Below are 15064 nucleotides of genomic sequence, written 5' to 3' on the forward strand. Positions count from 1 at the left end.
ACATAAACAGAGCATTCCATGACATGCTATGAGACTCCGCTGCAAGCGGCCCGGCGTCAGAGATTGTCTTTCCCGGTGAACGGGGGTCCGCGACAGTCGCACGCTACAGTCTTTTTTTTTTTTTCGCTCTCCCTGCCTTCGCTCTCTTTCCCTTTCTGTTGACGTTGCAGACTGAAGCCAGTTTAATCCTCCCTTGGAAGTTGTGTTGTGTCGTGTCCGTGTGTTGAAGATTGTGGCTTAATATGGCACCACAAAAGTTTACATTACAACAAAGGAACTGATCTTGTCGAGTGTTACTTCGGAAAGAGGAATTGTGAAGAAGTGCGACGACGTTTTGCAACGAAATTTCCTGGTGTTCCCGTTCCATATAGAACCACTATATTAAACCTCGTAAAAATGTTTAGAGTAACAGGGTCAGTTCTGAATAAAAGTGGAAAGAAAACCCACGTGTACTTACTGAGGAAAAACTCGATGAGACAGGACAAAGGTTAGAACAGTCTCCTCGGAAAAGCTATACACCGTCTCTCACAAGAAAGGTGTTTCAAAAACCACAGCATTTAGAGTCGCTAAAATTCTTATACGGTAAAATAATAACGTCACGGGGGAAAAGTATAAAAATCTAAAAAAATAAAGCATACAAAGAGAACCCGCACACTATCCGTGAGTTAAAATATATTATTGTACGAGAAATCGGGAGAATTACAGTAGACGAACTTGCACGTGTAAATGACAATTTCCTTCGGAGATGCCAGGAATGTGTTGCAGCAGAGGGACATAATTTTCAACACCTTCTGTAGTCAAGGTTAGTACACAATATGAAAACTGTAATTTTAATAGCCGATTCTAGCGACTGTCGCTGACCCGTTCACCGGGAAAGACAAGCGCTGATGCCGGGCAGCTGGCCGCCGACTCTCCTAGCGAATGTCAGGGAATGCTCTGTTGTTTGTAACTATTTCTTTTTCAAGCAGGGTTGAATAATTTTAAATATTTTTTTTTCTACTGAGAAGATACTGCACACTGTATTCTATATTTAAATTAATATTGTTAACTTTTTATTTATATTCTTTTACTTGTAGGCTTATATTCTGATTACACACTGCTGGAATTTTCTGTTCCCCAAAGTTGTAGTAATAGTACGTTCCTAAAGATAGCCGACATACACTAAGACATAAGTGAAATATTCTTAAATATACTAAACTTTCCAAATGAGAAATGCACACTACTAAACTTTAAGAATAGCCTATATTGTTTCTTAATGAGTTTTGTAGAATGTGAACATCACAAACCATGGCATGAGAAGCAAGTATCGAAGGACGCCCATAAAATGTCCGTGGTTGGTAGTGTGGGAGGAGGGGGGATCATAATACTGCCTAGGGCGCCCAAATATCTAGCTACGGGGCTGCATGTAGGCTGTTTCTATATTTGTAATTTTCTTATTTTACGTCTTTTTTCGGACGATGAGAGATGATTGATGCTTATATGAAACTAGCTGATTGTACAGTGGGATCCATGAGTATTACCGTGCAAATTGTCCATCACCATGTTCGTGAACTTTATTTGACAGAGCCTCAACAATTAAACGAAAACTCAAAACAAGCTGTTGACAACTTCTGCACCAGCATACATAAAAATCCATCGCTTAAAAACACATAAGATGTAAGAGAAAAATTTATGAAAATAGTCATGGACAATTTGCACGGTAATACTCGCGGATCCCACTGTACGACGTGTCTCTAAGTAGACAGGAACATATCGTAAGTTATATTTGAAAAGAATTACAAATTATTTTATTCAAAATTAAATCATTTCAGAATTTCAAGTCAAAATTTTAGCTTTACCTAGTTTCCAACTCAATAATCATATACACTTTAAGTGTAATAAAATAAAATGCTAGGAATCAAAAGAAATGAACAATGTATTTAAAAAAATGTAGAATTACATCAGCATTACATTCAAGCTTGTGTATCACATACTTTTCATTATATAGGTATCATAAATTAAGATTTTGTATTTTAGATTTCACCATTTTACATTTTTTCATGTTCTTTTCCAATTAAACGAGATACCATGTCGCTTTGTGTTCACATGTAAAATCGTTCAGTATGCGAAAATTTGATCGAGATAACCAGTATCAATTGTTCGATTTTGTCGAAGAACAAAATTACCACATGTAATATCAAAGTTCAGTGGATTCGTCAAATTTAAAATAAGAGATTATTCTCCACTTTATTGACTTATATCTTGCATATTTTTGGCAATTCAAGAATACTTATGTGAATGTTCCTTATGAAGATAAAATGGCGGACCATGTTCGTCTTTCAGACACATCACTATTTTTATGTCCTTTGGACTTTAACGGCTTGTCATGGCCTTTTTTAAGATCGAAACACAAATACGATGCTTTTTTCACAGGACTATCACGTTACACGAATACATCTTGTTTTTGTCAGGAAAATAGACCCAATTTAAGTCTCTGTAAAAATTAACGACTACATCCTCTGAGCCCGCGATCTTTTAGATGATGCAGTGTATCAAAACTCACACTGTTACAACTATATGCACAGAATATCAACTTGTTAATATTTTTAAGCAATAATTATACAATTGTACAGTGTTGATACATGAAAATGATTGTAAAATAAAGTTCGTACAATAAAACAGATATTACAATACTCTATTACTTGTTTTTGTATTTCTTTTTAATTATTAAAGGTAAATAAAGGTTTTAAAATTTTTGTGGAAGAAAGGTTTTTTACGCACATTTAGATTTTTCCCTCTATGAGAGTTGGCAATGTTTAACAACTTTATAACTTTAGGATTACTGTTCAAGACGCTTAGTGTAACAAATCTTAATTTTATAGTCGAAATTCCACCAAAAACATATTCCAATTGGTTTGTATGTGTTGGTAATGCGTATGAAATGCATGTTCGTACCCATATACTTATGAATGATCAGGTAAAACCTAGTGAAATCAAACTTGGGCGTTTTTGCATTAATTGGCAATCTACGGTAAGTACATTCCTGATCCATCATAGACCAAATTACATAGCTGAGTTATTAAAATATTTTTAAATGCTTGAATTTAGATATGTACTTCAATTAAAACAAAGCCAAAGTGGTGTAATTTTAATTTTGGGCAAATATAAACCTCCAAATACGAACTCAAATCGTAGATTTCAACTGATTGCATCATTTTATTTTTATTTTTATAATGGTACTCTTTATGGTACCGTTATAATTGCCCGACATTGCCCGGGTATTTATTTATTCCAATCTTCTATTAAAGTTGTCCGTGTCAGAAACATTACTTAACCACTTGCCTGACACATTATTTTCCCAAAAATGGTCCATATTTTACACATTTTTTTTATTGTGTGTTTGTAATGTACCGATATCGGCAATTAAGGAACAGTAACGAAATTCTATGTTTGGAGTAAAATAAGGTCAGAAAACTATTAAAAAAACCTCCATAATTATTAACCCGACTTAACTCATACATATATGGAGAGTACTACAAATGCTTGAAAATAGCATATAGCCCTGAACTGTCGAAAATAAAATGTCTTCACATTTTAATGCTGTCCAAGTTTACAGACTATCACACATACTGTCCCACATCAAATGTTGCCCACAGTGTGATAAACCCGAAAGCACGGGCTCACACAGAGTATACAACATCGCAATCTTGGCTATAGACTCGTGACGAATCTTCTTTCCTCTCGCATCACTGGAAAGGCGACATCTACGTAGTGTCATGAGAATCCGGTAGATGGCAGAGGTACCTTGACAATCTATCTACACCTTCCACCTAGTGGCCAAAACAGGAATTAACACCTATTAAAGCTCAAACGAGACTGACCAGGTAGGCAGAAAAGTGCACTGCAATTGTACGATTTTAACGAGATAACTCGGGTATATAATATGCAAAGCAAAAACAAATTCCGAGTTAACTCGGGTTAATCAGGCAAGTGGAGACTGCCCCTGTGACTTGTTGATCGTTATGGAAAAAGCAATTGTCTCTCTCTCTCTCTCTCTCTCTCTCTCAAATGTCATCGTGAATGTCACCAATTAACTTAGCGACTCCGAAAACTATGGATTCGACACTAATGTAGGTCCCCCCCTCTCATCTCCCCCCACGCCGATAGGTGATGGACTTGGAGTTGAACGGCATTCGTAGTATCACTATTCATCATAGCGACCCCGAAAACTATGGATTCCACACTAATGTCGGTAGTTTTTGATTATTTTTACATGTCACCCCCTTTTCACCCCCACAATATTTATTTCCAGATTGCAAGTGATTTGTGTACCAAGTTTGGTTTAAATTGCTCCAGGCGTTCGAGAGTTATACCGGAACAAACACACACACACAAAGTTTGTGAGTCGACCTTACATTGGCGTGCGCAGACCCTCAGGTTAAGGGGGTAAAGGTCTTGAAGAAAGTTCAGTCGGAGAAAGAAAAAACCTCATTCCGTCTGACTGGTTCATTGTGGGTACCGAACAAGAGCGTATATAGTGTGTCCGGACCCACCGAAAACCACTCTATTAGAAGAATTCTAGCTTCAGTGGCACAAATGTTCTGTTGCCCTTCCCCTTTATTGTCTTCCTCTGTGGTTCAGACTAATTTACATTTAAACATGATTTCGTAGAGCAGATTCGGAACAACTACACATAATTTATTAATTTCCAATGCTTGACCAATTTATTCTGCGATTACATAACACAACTAGGCTAACAAATAAAATGCATCTGTCTTACTAATAAGTAATTGTCTGGAGAACGAAATATACCCGCCGTAGTTACTGGGATCTTTCGTCGGCTTGAAAGTACTTTATTTTTAAAGAGAATAATATTGTTTAATAACGGTACAGTAGACTCGCGATTATCCGAGATAATTGGGACCGATACTACCTCGGATACGGAAAAACTCGGATAATACGGAGATAATGTGCTAATAGGTCGTAAATGACGGAACAACACTTAAAACTGTATAGTAATTATTTATTACTAGTACAACATAAATTAGAAGATTACTTTTTCCGCTTAGAATAGGCCTACACTGATTTAAACACCACCGTAACAATCGGATACACCGACAATGTAACGAACACGTTCAGCGCGGACGGTGACTTTACTCCAACTTACTAGTAAACAAACAGGGGATGCGTTATGCTCAGTTAAACCGGATCATCGGTTAATCGGGACTCTGTTAATCGAGGCCAATCAGATGGCGCCTGCTTCACTGTCGTTTGGAGTTTCGAAATCTCCCCCCCCCCCCCCAATTTCTATACCTCCGAACAAAATGGCTATCTTAGATTTTTCGTACGTAGCACAGTTCACGCTATTCCAATACCTGTTACGGTGACCCAGTGACGTCACTCCCATATCAAAATAAATGTAGAAATTTTTCAACTTCTTCCATAGTTTCAGTTGAGCGTGTACTGTAACTATATACAGTGGCGAAGCGTAGAGTTCCTAGCAGGGTAGGCACAAAAGTGCGATAATTTCCATTAGTTGCTTAAATATGTAAAAAAAAAGGGAGGGGGGCTACGTCATGGAGAGTGGTTCAATGTCTCTCCAGGCTGCTTCTTTACTTGCCAGTGGCGTGACGTTTTCAAAAGTGTTGTTACCGGCCATCAGTACGATAATTATGTCTTAGACGTTCTCCTCCCGCCCACCAGATGTCATCGATCTAGATTTTGTTCATTTCGGGGTTTTTTTTTATCTGTATTTTTTTCAACCCCTGATTTATGCACACGCCTCCAGAAAGAACTACTAATCACGGGACATCGCAAAAATCCAACGAATAGTGCTCGAGTCCCGTTGTCAATTCTTCATCACTTTTTTTCTAAATTTATTTTGCAATTGAGGTGAAATGGGCTAGAACCCCCCCCCCCCCATAATTTTTGGGTCAGTGAGCAGACGACAGAATTCCGCACTTTCAGCGACTGTCAGTTTGGTATGTTCTACTGCTGCCAACTTAGTTTTTTTTTTAGTAAGACTTCCTCGCACCGAGGAAAACAACATTGTTATCTGTTGTCTAACTAAAGGAATGGTTGTAGTTAATTCCAGTCTTGGCTTTCTAGATAAATGAATTTCTGACACTTGTATGTGCAAGTAAACATAATTTAAATTTTGAATATTTTCATCTCATTTGTTCTTCTCTATGCTAATCGTGACAATGACAATGTATGGAGAATGAATTAAAGATGATCAGGAAACATTGACATGACCACAATTAGGTCACCTGGCTTTGTAATGTGTTAGGATGACCACCACGGGGCTTTCAAGAAAAAAACGTAAATAAAGGTGACCTCTCTCATTCAGTGTGTATACTTCGCATCGTTTTGTTCTACCCCTTGTGTTAGTAGACACCTTTACGTGATAATACGTATAACATAGGATCCTTGTTTGGGACCCGGCAACACGACAGGTTACTATGTAACATATAAACAGGTTATAATAAATGTAGTTGCTTGAGAGAATAGAATCCCAATTTTTAGGCGCAATTCAGCTCTTTTCTGCCAATCCAATGTGACAACACTGGCCAGTTCCGCCAGACCTGAAATAGACATGGCCCGCGCAATAACCCCATAACGCTCTTTGTCCTAAACCCAAAAAAAGTCTTCTCTTGCATTGTACTCTCATTGCCCGCACTCTTCCCTTGTTGTCCCTTCAGGGTAAACGAAACTGCCTACCTCTTCGCTTGTGTCGGCTGCATAAAAAAATGTGTGCTTGTAATATTTATTCGACGACAGTGTTAACGCATTAAATAACGTTTCAACAACTTTGAATATTTTTTTTAAATTTTGCTGTCACTTGCCACTGCTACTTGCAAAGGAAAATATAGTTGAAAACATTTTAGAAATGATTGTTACAAGAAGGAAACATGAAAGACCAAAAGTGGGTCCTACCTTACCGATGATTACATCTTCACTCAATTAAGAACTCGATTGTTCTTGCATAAATCTGATCGCTGCACACGACACGAATCACAAACAAAGCTCTACCGACACGAACCTCGCGCTCCCAGCCTTGTAGCGTCCTGAGCAGAAGGCAAGTTTTCACATACAGGGAACAAAAGAGGGAATCCCCGTTCACGATAAAAATAAATTATTCTATTTCCAGTGAGAGTAAAACTACTTTGTAAATATAAGGCGTAGCTAGCATTTTAATTTACATAATTTGGTATGAAGACTTACTTTACAAATATAAGTTCTTTAGACTTTCTGTTTACGCTACGGTGTTGGGTGAATCGACAAGACCATCAGCACTCTGACCAGAAAACGAAGTCAGAACTACAGTACTCCGTAATTTTCAATTTCACTTACACTTGTCGATGAAAGGAAGGAAATCCTAAGTTTCGTACAAAATATGGAGAATGTACAATGAAAGAGAAATATCTCTGCACGAACACATGCTAATGTTTACAAAAAATGCCGGTACACCACAAATTTCCAACCCTGGCGGAAATACAATGTTGCTGATATTCTGTTCGTCCTAGTGGGTAACACCGCGAGGCCGGCCTCAGGAGCACGTTATAAGCATACATACAGTACCGGTAAGATTAGGCTTCCCGCATATACGACCGTAAGACGGAATGTGAAGGGAAGAGGCCCCAGCAAATGTGCCTCACTCCGTGGAAAGTTCGTATACTGGACAGGGTTAGAATTTTTTTGTAATTATCAGAAATGAAAATTCCAAACTTTTCCATTGCATTACATGTGTTTTGACAAAATAAGTAAATACACCTTTAAAAGAGTAATGGCGTGGGTAGGCCCGGCCTCCTGGCCTCATAGGACGCTTCGCCACTGACTATATATAACCTACTATCAATGGCGAAGATCAGAAATTTTGCAGCCGCACGCACGAAACCACCCGCTACGACCTCCAATCAAATTTGCACTTTCTGCACACAACCTAATCCTAATGGAGGCCCGCGAACCGATCAGTGACGTCATAATAGCAACCTCCACGCTATATACGAAATCTACACACACATCAGCGCCACACGGTGGAGACTGGAGTAACCAAATAAATTTGAGCGTGCGAGGCACATGTTCCCCAACCTTCCCGACCCCCATTTCCCTATACCTATGTTCAATGATATTCCCGCCAAAAATTCCGAAACTTGAAATTTCGTGGGAAAATCGCAAAATTACAAAATGGCGGCCAAACTAAAATCTGTGGAAATTCGAACTATATATCATTCAGTAGGTCCGTCCTTGGTGAGTGACGTCCACCTCATTTCCAACTTCCTCCCATAGTATACCCTGAGGAGGGATCCCTGGAAGTAACGTTTCCCATTATGATCGTAAATTGAATTTCCTTGAAAGGATGGTGTGGTCGTCAACAGAGCTCCAACGCGTATCCCGATTTACTTTATTTTTTAAAGAGAATAATACTGTTTAATAACGGTAATAAGATTTCTCTATACGAAATTTCTCAGTGAGATTATTAGGAGTGGCAACTGCCCCTCCCCCCCCCCCCCCCCGTTGCGCACGCGTGTTTGTTAGCTATTACTTTAAATACTACATAATTAGCTTACCTTCACAATGCACTATTCCTGTATCTTTACCGAGATAATCACCGTTTTGAAGAGTTCATCACTGACTAAAGATACCGTCGGACTGCTACTGCGAGCTTCATGATGGTGATATGGCCTTGACAGTCTGTCTTTGTAAACACACGGTCTGCATGACGACACGCAGCAGTGATCAAAGCGTTACGTCATTTTTGACCGCAACATTTCTGATCTGTTAGTGGCTTAACTACTTGTGCGGTTGGGCAAATTGCTTCCTCTATTCCGAGCTTAACATTGGCTGAAAGGCAGGACAACGCATGTGGGTGAACTGTGGCGAAAGCGTTCTGTATTTGTTGTATAGCATCGCTTCTCCCCCACTTCTGGCCAGGGTTGCTAATTCAATTGATCCGGAAAAAGGGTTGCTGGACCGTATTTAAATTCACCCGAAAAAAAGGTTCCTGAACTGTATTTACATTGATCCGGAAAAAGAGGTTTCTCAGGGTGACTACTCACCGGGAATTCCTTGAATTCCGGGAATTATGCGTGAATTCTACTTGAATATTTCTCCGTAGACGTGAAAAATAACAACTTTTTTAATCCAAATCCTATTCACATTTTACGCAAATAAAAATTATTGTCGTAAAAATTTCTTGCTTGCTTCCCTCCCAATTCCTTTTCTAAGTCTTATCAAATTTATAACCATAGCTAGGGGCGGCGGGAGTCGGCCCTGGGCGCCGAACTATCTAAATGAAAAATAAGTTGTAAAATTGATTGATTGATTTGCGGTTTTAAGTCCACTTTATGCACAGAAAGGCTAATCGGGACTGGACCTACAGTTTAAAGTGGGATCCGAACTACTGTGCTGTGTGTTGAAAAAATAATTGAAATACTTTAGCACCAACTTCTACCCCCTTTTTGCATAATTTACGAGGATAATAACGTCTTTGATACTACTACTACTACTACTACTAATAATAATAAGAGCAACAATGTTGATCCCGGCGGGTTCGAATCCCGGCTTGGGCATGGATGTTTGTGACTGTCCATCAATTTGATCATATCACTCATCCCCATCTTCGCAAATTAGCCAAACGTGGCACAAGAAGAGAAGTAAAATAAAACAAATCAATAATAATAATAATGTTATAATAATAACATTATTACTAACACTATTATTATTAGTAGTATTAGAACGTTTATCCTGGCCCTTTCTCCCCGCCCGCTCAGACAAAAATTCGTGGTTGCGCGTCTGATTGTAAATAGAAACTCAGCATCTTAAATCAAATATTTTAATTATATTACGTATACCGTTTAATTGAATTATAATTTTTGGATGTTGGAATCACATAGACCCTTTACATTATTAAGATAAGGTTGAAATAGAGAAAACATCTACTGTACCTTCGAGTTTTTGGAAAGTTCGCCTTGAAAACCGGGAATTGTACTTGAATTTTATCATGGTCCTAGAGTGGCCACCCTGTTTCTGGACCGAATTCAAATTCTTCACAGATAAAAATGTTCTTTACGGTCCATAACCCATTTAGGCTTGCTGATTTTCTCTCCTGGACCGGAACTGAATTTATTTAAAATTCCTGGACCTTTAGCAACCCTGCTTCTGGCCAATCGTGACGTCGAGGATGAGTGATGGCAGCGTAAAAGTACATAGAAAGGTATGGTCAACAGCAAAAGTATGTTGGAGTATATCCAGAGCAATGAGGGAAATTGCACTCTAGAAGGCTACTCTTGAGTTTCTACAGTCTGTCCCGAGAGTCTCTGGAGCAAGAAAACGAAAACAAGTCATCTGCGAAAGTGAAGACTCGCGAGGGCTCGATCAATGAACGGGCGAAATGAATGCATGGAGGAGAAAACGAGACTGCAGCTACCAGCCTTTTGCAGTAGCACGCAATATACCCGCAGACTTCTGTGACAGTGTACGTCACAATCGATTGAAATGTGTTAAAATTTGCAATATACATACATACATACGTACACACACACACACACCCACACACACACATATATATATACAGATGGGGGACAAAATAATACGAACACCTGTGGAAAAGTATGTCACATTTCACACCGGCAATATAGCAGCACCACCTGGCACTGAAGTCTGCCACCTAGTGGCCGTGAAGGGGAAGGTATTAGTTTGCCAACAGCAGTCATTGGTGGTGCATTCGTCTATTGTACGCTCTCAAGAGACACTGCAATGTCAGACCTGACAGAGTTCCAAAGAGACATGATTGTTGTAGCACGTTCAGCTGGAGGCACGGTGACGGAAACCGCAAACCTTGTGGGGTGTGCAAAGAGCACAGTATCAGCCGTTATGACAGCATACACACCACAAAGTAAGATGGCGTCTTCAAAGCACAACAGTGGATGAAAGACAAAGCTTGCTGCTCAGGATAGGAGGGTGTTGAAGCGCATAGTGGCCCGAAAGCACAAGCAATCGTTATCCGAGATAACATCTGAAATGAACAGGCATCTCCAGGACCCCAGTTCAACCAAAACTATCAAAAGGAAACTCCATGCTGCAAACATTCCTGGCAGAGTGGCAATTTGTAAGCCATTGGTGAAATCACGTAATGCTGTCAAGCGACGCCAATGGTGCAGAGCTCACAGAAGTTGGTCCCCACATCAGTGGCAACAAGTAATCTGGTCTGATGAATTAACATTCACGTTATTTCAGACCACCGGGCATGTTTATGTGTGGAGAACGCCCCGAGATGAGTTCCATCCTGACTGCATCTTGCAGACTGTAAGCATGGAGGTGGGTCCATTATGGTATGGGATGCGATACTGTGGGACCACTTGTTTTTCTGCATGGGACGATCAACGCCAATCACTATCGGGGTATTCTGGGGGATCATCTCCATCCTTTTGTCCAGACTTTATTTCCTGGGGAGCGGCTGCTTTTTCAAGACGACAACGCTCCTATCCACACTGCTGGGTCTGTCCAAACACGGTTCGAAGAACATGACGATGAAGTAGGATATCTTGAATGGCCCCCACAGTCTCCTGACCTGAACATTATAGAACATTTGTGGGGATATTTGGAGTCCAAACTGCATACTCGAAGTCCGCCTCCAGCCATACTTTTGGAATTGGAGACTGCTCTGGAGGAAGAATGGCTCTATATTCCCTTAAACATTGTGCATGACCTCTATGCATCCATCCCACATCGCATACAAAGTGTACTTCAGTCACAGGGTGGTCCAACCCCATATTAATAAAGATTTTCTCTAATTTCACAGGTGTTCGTATTATTTCGTCCCCCATCTGTATATTTATATATTTGTGTGTGTGTGTGTACGTATGTATATACAGAGCATTCCCTGACATTCGCTACGAGACTCGGCGGCAAGCGGCCCGGCGTCAGGGCTTATCTTTCCCGGTGAACGGGGTCCGCGAGTCGCTAGAGTCGGCTATTAAAATTACAGTTTTTAAATTGTGTACTAACCTTGACTACAGAAGGTGTTGAAAATGTTGTCCCTCTGCTGCAACACATTCCTGGCATCTCCGAAGGAAATCGGCATTTACACGTGCAAGTTCGTCTACTGTAATTCTCCCGATTTCTCGTACAATACTCTCTTTTAACTCTCGGATGATGTGCGGATTGTCTTTGTATACTTTATTTTTTAGATTTCATCATAGATTTCCCCGTTCGTATGTGGAACGGGAACACCAGGATATTTCGTTGCAAAACGTCGTCGCACTTCTTGACAATTCCTCTTTCCGTAGTAACACTCGACAAGGATAAATCCTTTGTTGTAATGTAAACTTTGTGGTGCCATATTAAGCCACAATCTTCAACACACGGACACGACACAACACAACTTCCGAGGGAGGATTATACTGGCGTCAGTCTGCAACGTCAACAGAAAGGGAAAGAGAGCGAAGGCAGGGAGAGCGAAAAAAAACAGACTGTACGTCGTAGCGTGCGACTGTCGCGGACCCCCGTTCACGGGGAAAGACAATCGCTGACGCCGGGCCGCTTGCCGCTGAGTCTCGTAGCGAATGTCAGGGAATGCTCTGTGTGTGCATGACCCATTAGTATCATTTATCCATATTTTAGATATTAACACGATTCAATACGTGTAATCACAAACAAAATCCGACTCTGCTGCTTAGATAGGATTATATGACTTATCTAATGTGAAAAAAGGTTATGGTTTGTGCTTCTTTGAATTCTTTTTACACGTTTTATTTATTGTTTCCAGGCTGCAAACTGTTATCCCACATTTGATTGACCAACAGGAATATGAATTTACGCGAAGTGCAATTACAGAATTTTTGTGTTATGTGAGAGTCCAATAATCCCATAATATAAATCATCGTTTTCTTCATAATTTTTATGTATATGCTCATTAATCTCAACTACGACTGTAGATATTTACACTTACTGAAGTTACAGCGAACAGAAAGTTACTATGAAAAGTAAGTATTGTAACCGAGTTATTCCAATGAAGTAACTGTAAAGTTGTAACTCTTAAAACATTATTTATTCTTAAGGGCATGACGAACAGTTTCCGCGAGGTTCTTCCCCCGCTGCAGCTCGAAACACTGCTGCCAACTTAGCTCTTTTCGATCCTTTTCGTGCACTCGTTTGGGTGTGAACTGGGGCGCCCGCCTCATGCCCCACTATGATGCCGTTACTGGCTCCGGCCCACATAGACCAACTTCTGGCATGAGTATACAATTGGCACGTGACGTCATATTGTTATATTGGCTGCGTTGCCCCATCCCCTCTTACCTCCTCAGCTACTTTTTTATAGCGTCGTGTTTGACGGCAATGACATAATATTGTTATCCGGGAATCCCTTATTTTCGGTTTCATACGACTATCTGTGGATTATTGAGATGGGTGATGCCGACAGATCTAGACGGTGAAAGCCAAGAATAAGTTGTGATCACTTTAAAGTTAACTGTAATACCAGCTCCCCTACACAGAAAAAACTGGTTTGTTTGGAAATACCAAAAAAGTTTGGTTGAGCTGTTTGGTTATGCTTTTTGTTTTCGATAACCAAATGTTGCTTGTAATTACTAAATAATTTTGTTTAAGAATACCAAAAAATTTGGTCAGACGAAATATGGTACTCGTAAACAAAATGATACATATGTAACTAAAGAGAAACAAAACGTTTGGTTAAATTTACTATATGTGCGTGAGCGTTGATTTCGAATTTGAAATAAAGATTGTACAGTTTCGTCGAGTGTCGTATGAAAATCCTTTGTCGAAAATTGAAACTCACGTAGATAGATAATTACCCGAAGCGAGTCTTTATGTTGTTGTGTAACCTAATATTCTGAAAAAAAAAGCTCAGAATATACTTACTTTATACTTAGTTTCCTACACCGACCGTTAGATGGTTCTGTCAAAATGTGTAGAAGAAACATAAGTTTTTGGACAACAAATAATGGTACGTTTGATTGTAATCATAGTGAAAAATTGTGCTTAAATACTCTTCGAAAGATATGTGAACATCAAAGCTACAAATTATAGAAGAAAATGCACTACTACGCTTCAAAAACGGTTAGTTTATGTGAACTTTTTATTCTGAATGTGTATTTTGAGTTCAGTTAGTTTCTACAAACTATCCACCCTAGCTAAAATTAGCCAGATTATAACAAGTAATTATGAATAAATTATTTAACAAATCGTTTGGTAATTGTGACTAAATTATTTGGTTTTGCTAAACAAATGGGCTATATTTTGTTAGATTTAACCAAATAATATTTGGTTTTGTTAGCCAAAAAATTGTTTACGACAAACAAGTAGAACTTGACCAAATCTTTTGGTACTGGTGAACAATTGTTTGGTTGATGCCTATTTAAACAAAAGATTTGTTCACCACTACCATTTTTTTGGTTAATTCAAACAAACATTTTTCTGTGTACTCCTTATACACCTAAAATTACCCCAGGAGGCATTATCCAGTTTTCGTAAATCTAGCTCTTTGAAAGTCAACTTTAGCTCCATTTAAGGTGAAATTGAGCTCCTTTCTGCTAATCAGGTTTGGAAACACTGCCAGGCTGGCCGTAGGAGACAAGGAGAAATACATTACCCTTATGGGGAGCATTATTTTATTTGTCCTCTCGGGAATATCAAACATCCAATGACGTAGAAAAGTACATGGACACGTTGAACAATTTGTTGGTCGTAGGAAAAGTCGAATCTCCCATTTGATTAGCCGCAAGTTGAAGTTGATTCCCCATAAGGAATACATGGAATTCTGCAAACACTTGCAATATGGAGAGAAATTCGTACTCTCTGGTCTAGCCGAGTTTTTTTTTTCTTAGTAGCAGTACCCATTCCGATGATATTGAAACAAATGTACAACTGGTGCGAAATTGTCGCTCTTCTTCTTAAACCTCTAGTTAAGAAATTACATGTTCCAGTACAGTGGTGAACTCTCCATTCGAAAGGAGGGAGTTGGAGATACAAAGCCCCCCCCCCCCCCCGGCCAGCATTTCATATTTCAACATGTATGTATCATTATCTTTCTTTACAGTAAAATAATGTGCTGCAATTTGAG

The 15064-nt window shown here is 39.4% G+C and overlaps 1 protein-coding gene across 1 annotated transcript in view; it reads right to left on the minus strand.

Moving 5' to 3' along the window:
* LOC145996084 (cytochrome P450 6k1-like) overlaps positions 1-8657 on the minus strand; it is a 47417-nt gene extending 38760 nt beyond the window's left edge. Inside the window, exon 1 of the mRNA XM_083132330.1 lies at positions 8550-8657. The gene's annotated coding sequence lies outside the window, so the exon portion shown is untranslated. The remainder of the gene's footprint in view (positions 1-8549) is intronic.
* Positions 8658-15064: the final 6407 nt, after the last annotated feature.

The sequence above is a fragment of the Lepisma saccharinum genome, chromosome 12 (genome assembly GCF_977018435.1).
Source record: "Lepisma saccharinum chromosome 12, izLepSacc3.1, whole genome shotgun sequence".
NCBI classification, from domain to species: domain Eukaryota; kingdom Metazoa; phylum Arthropoda; class Insecta; order Zygentoma; family Lepismatidae; genus Lepisma; species Lepisma saccharinum.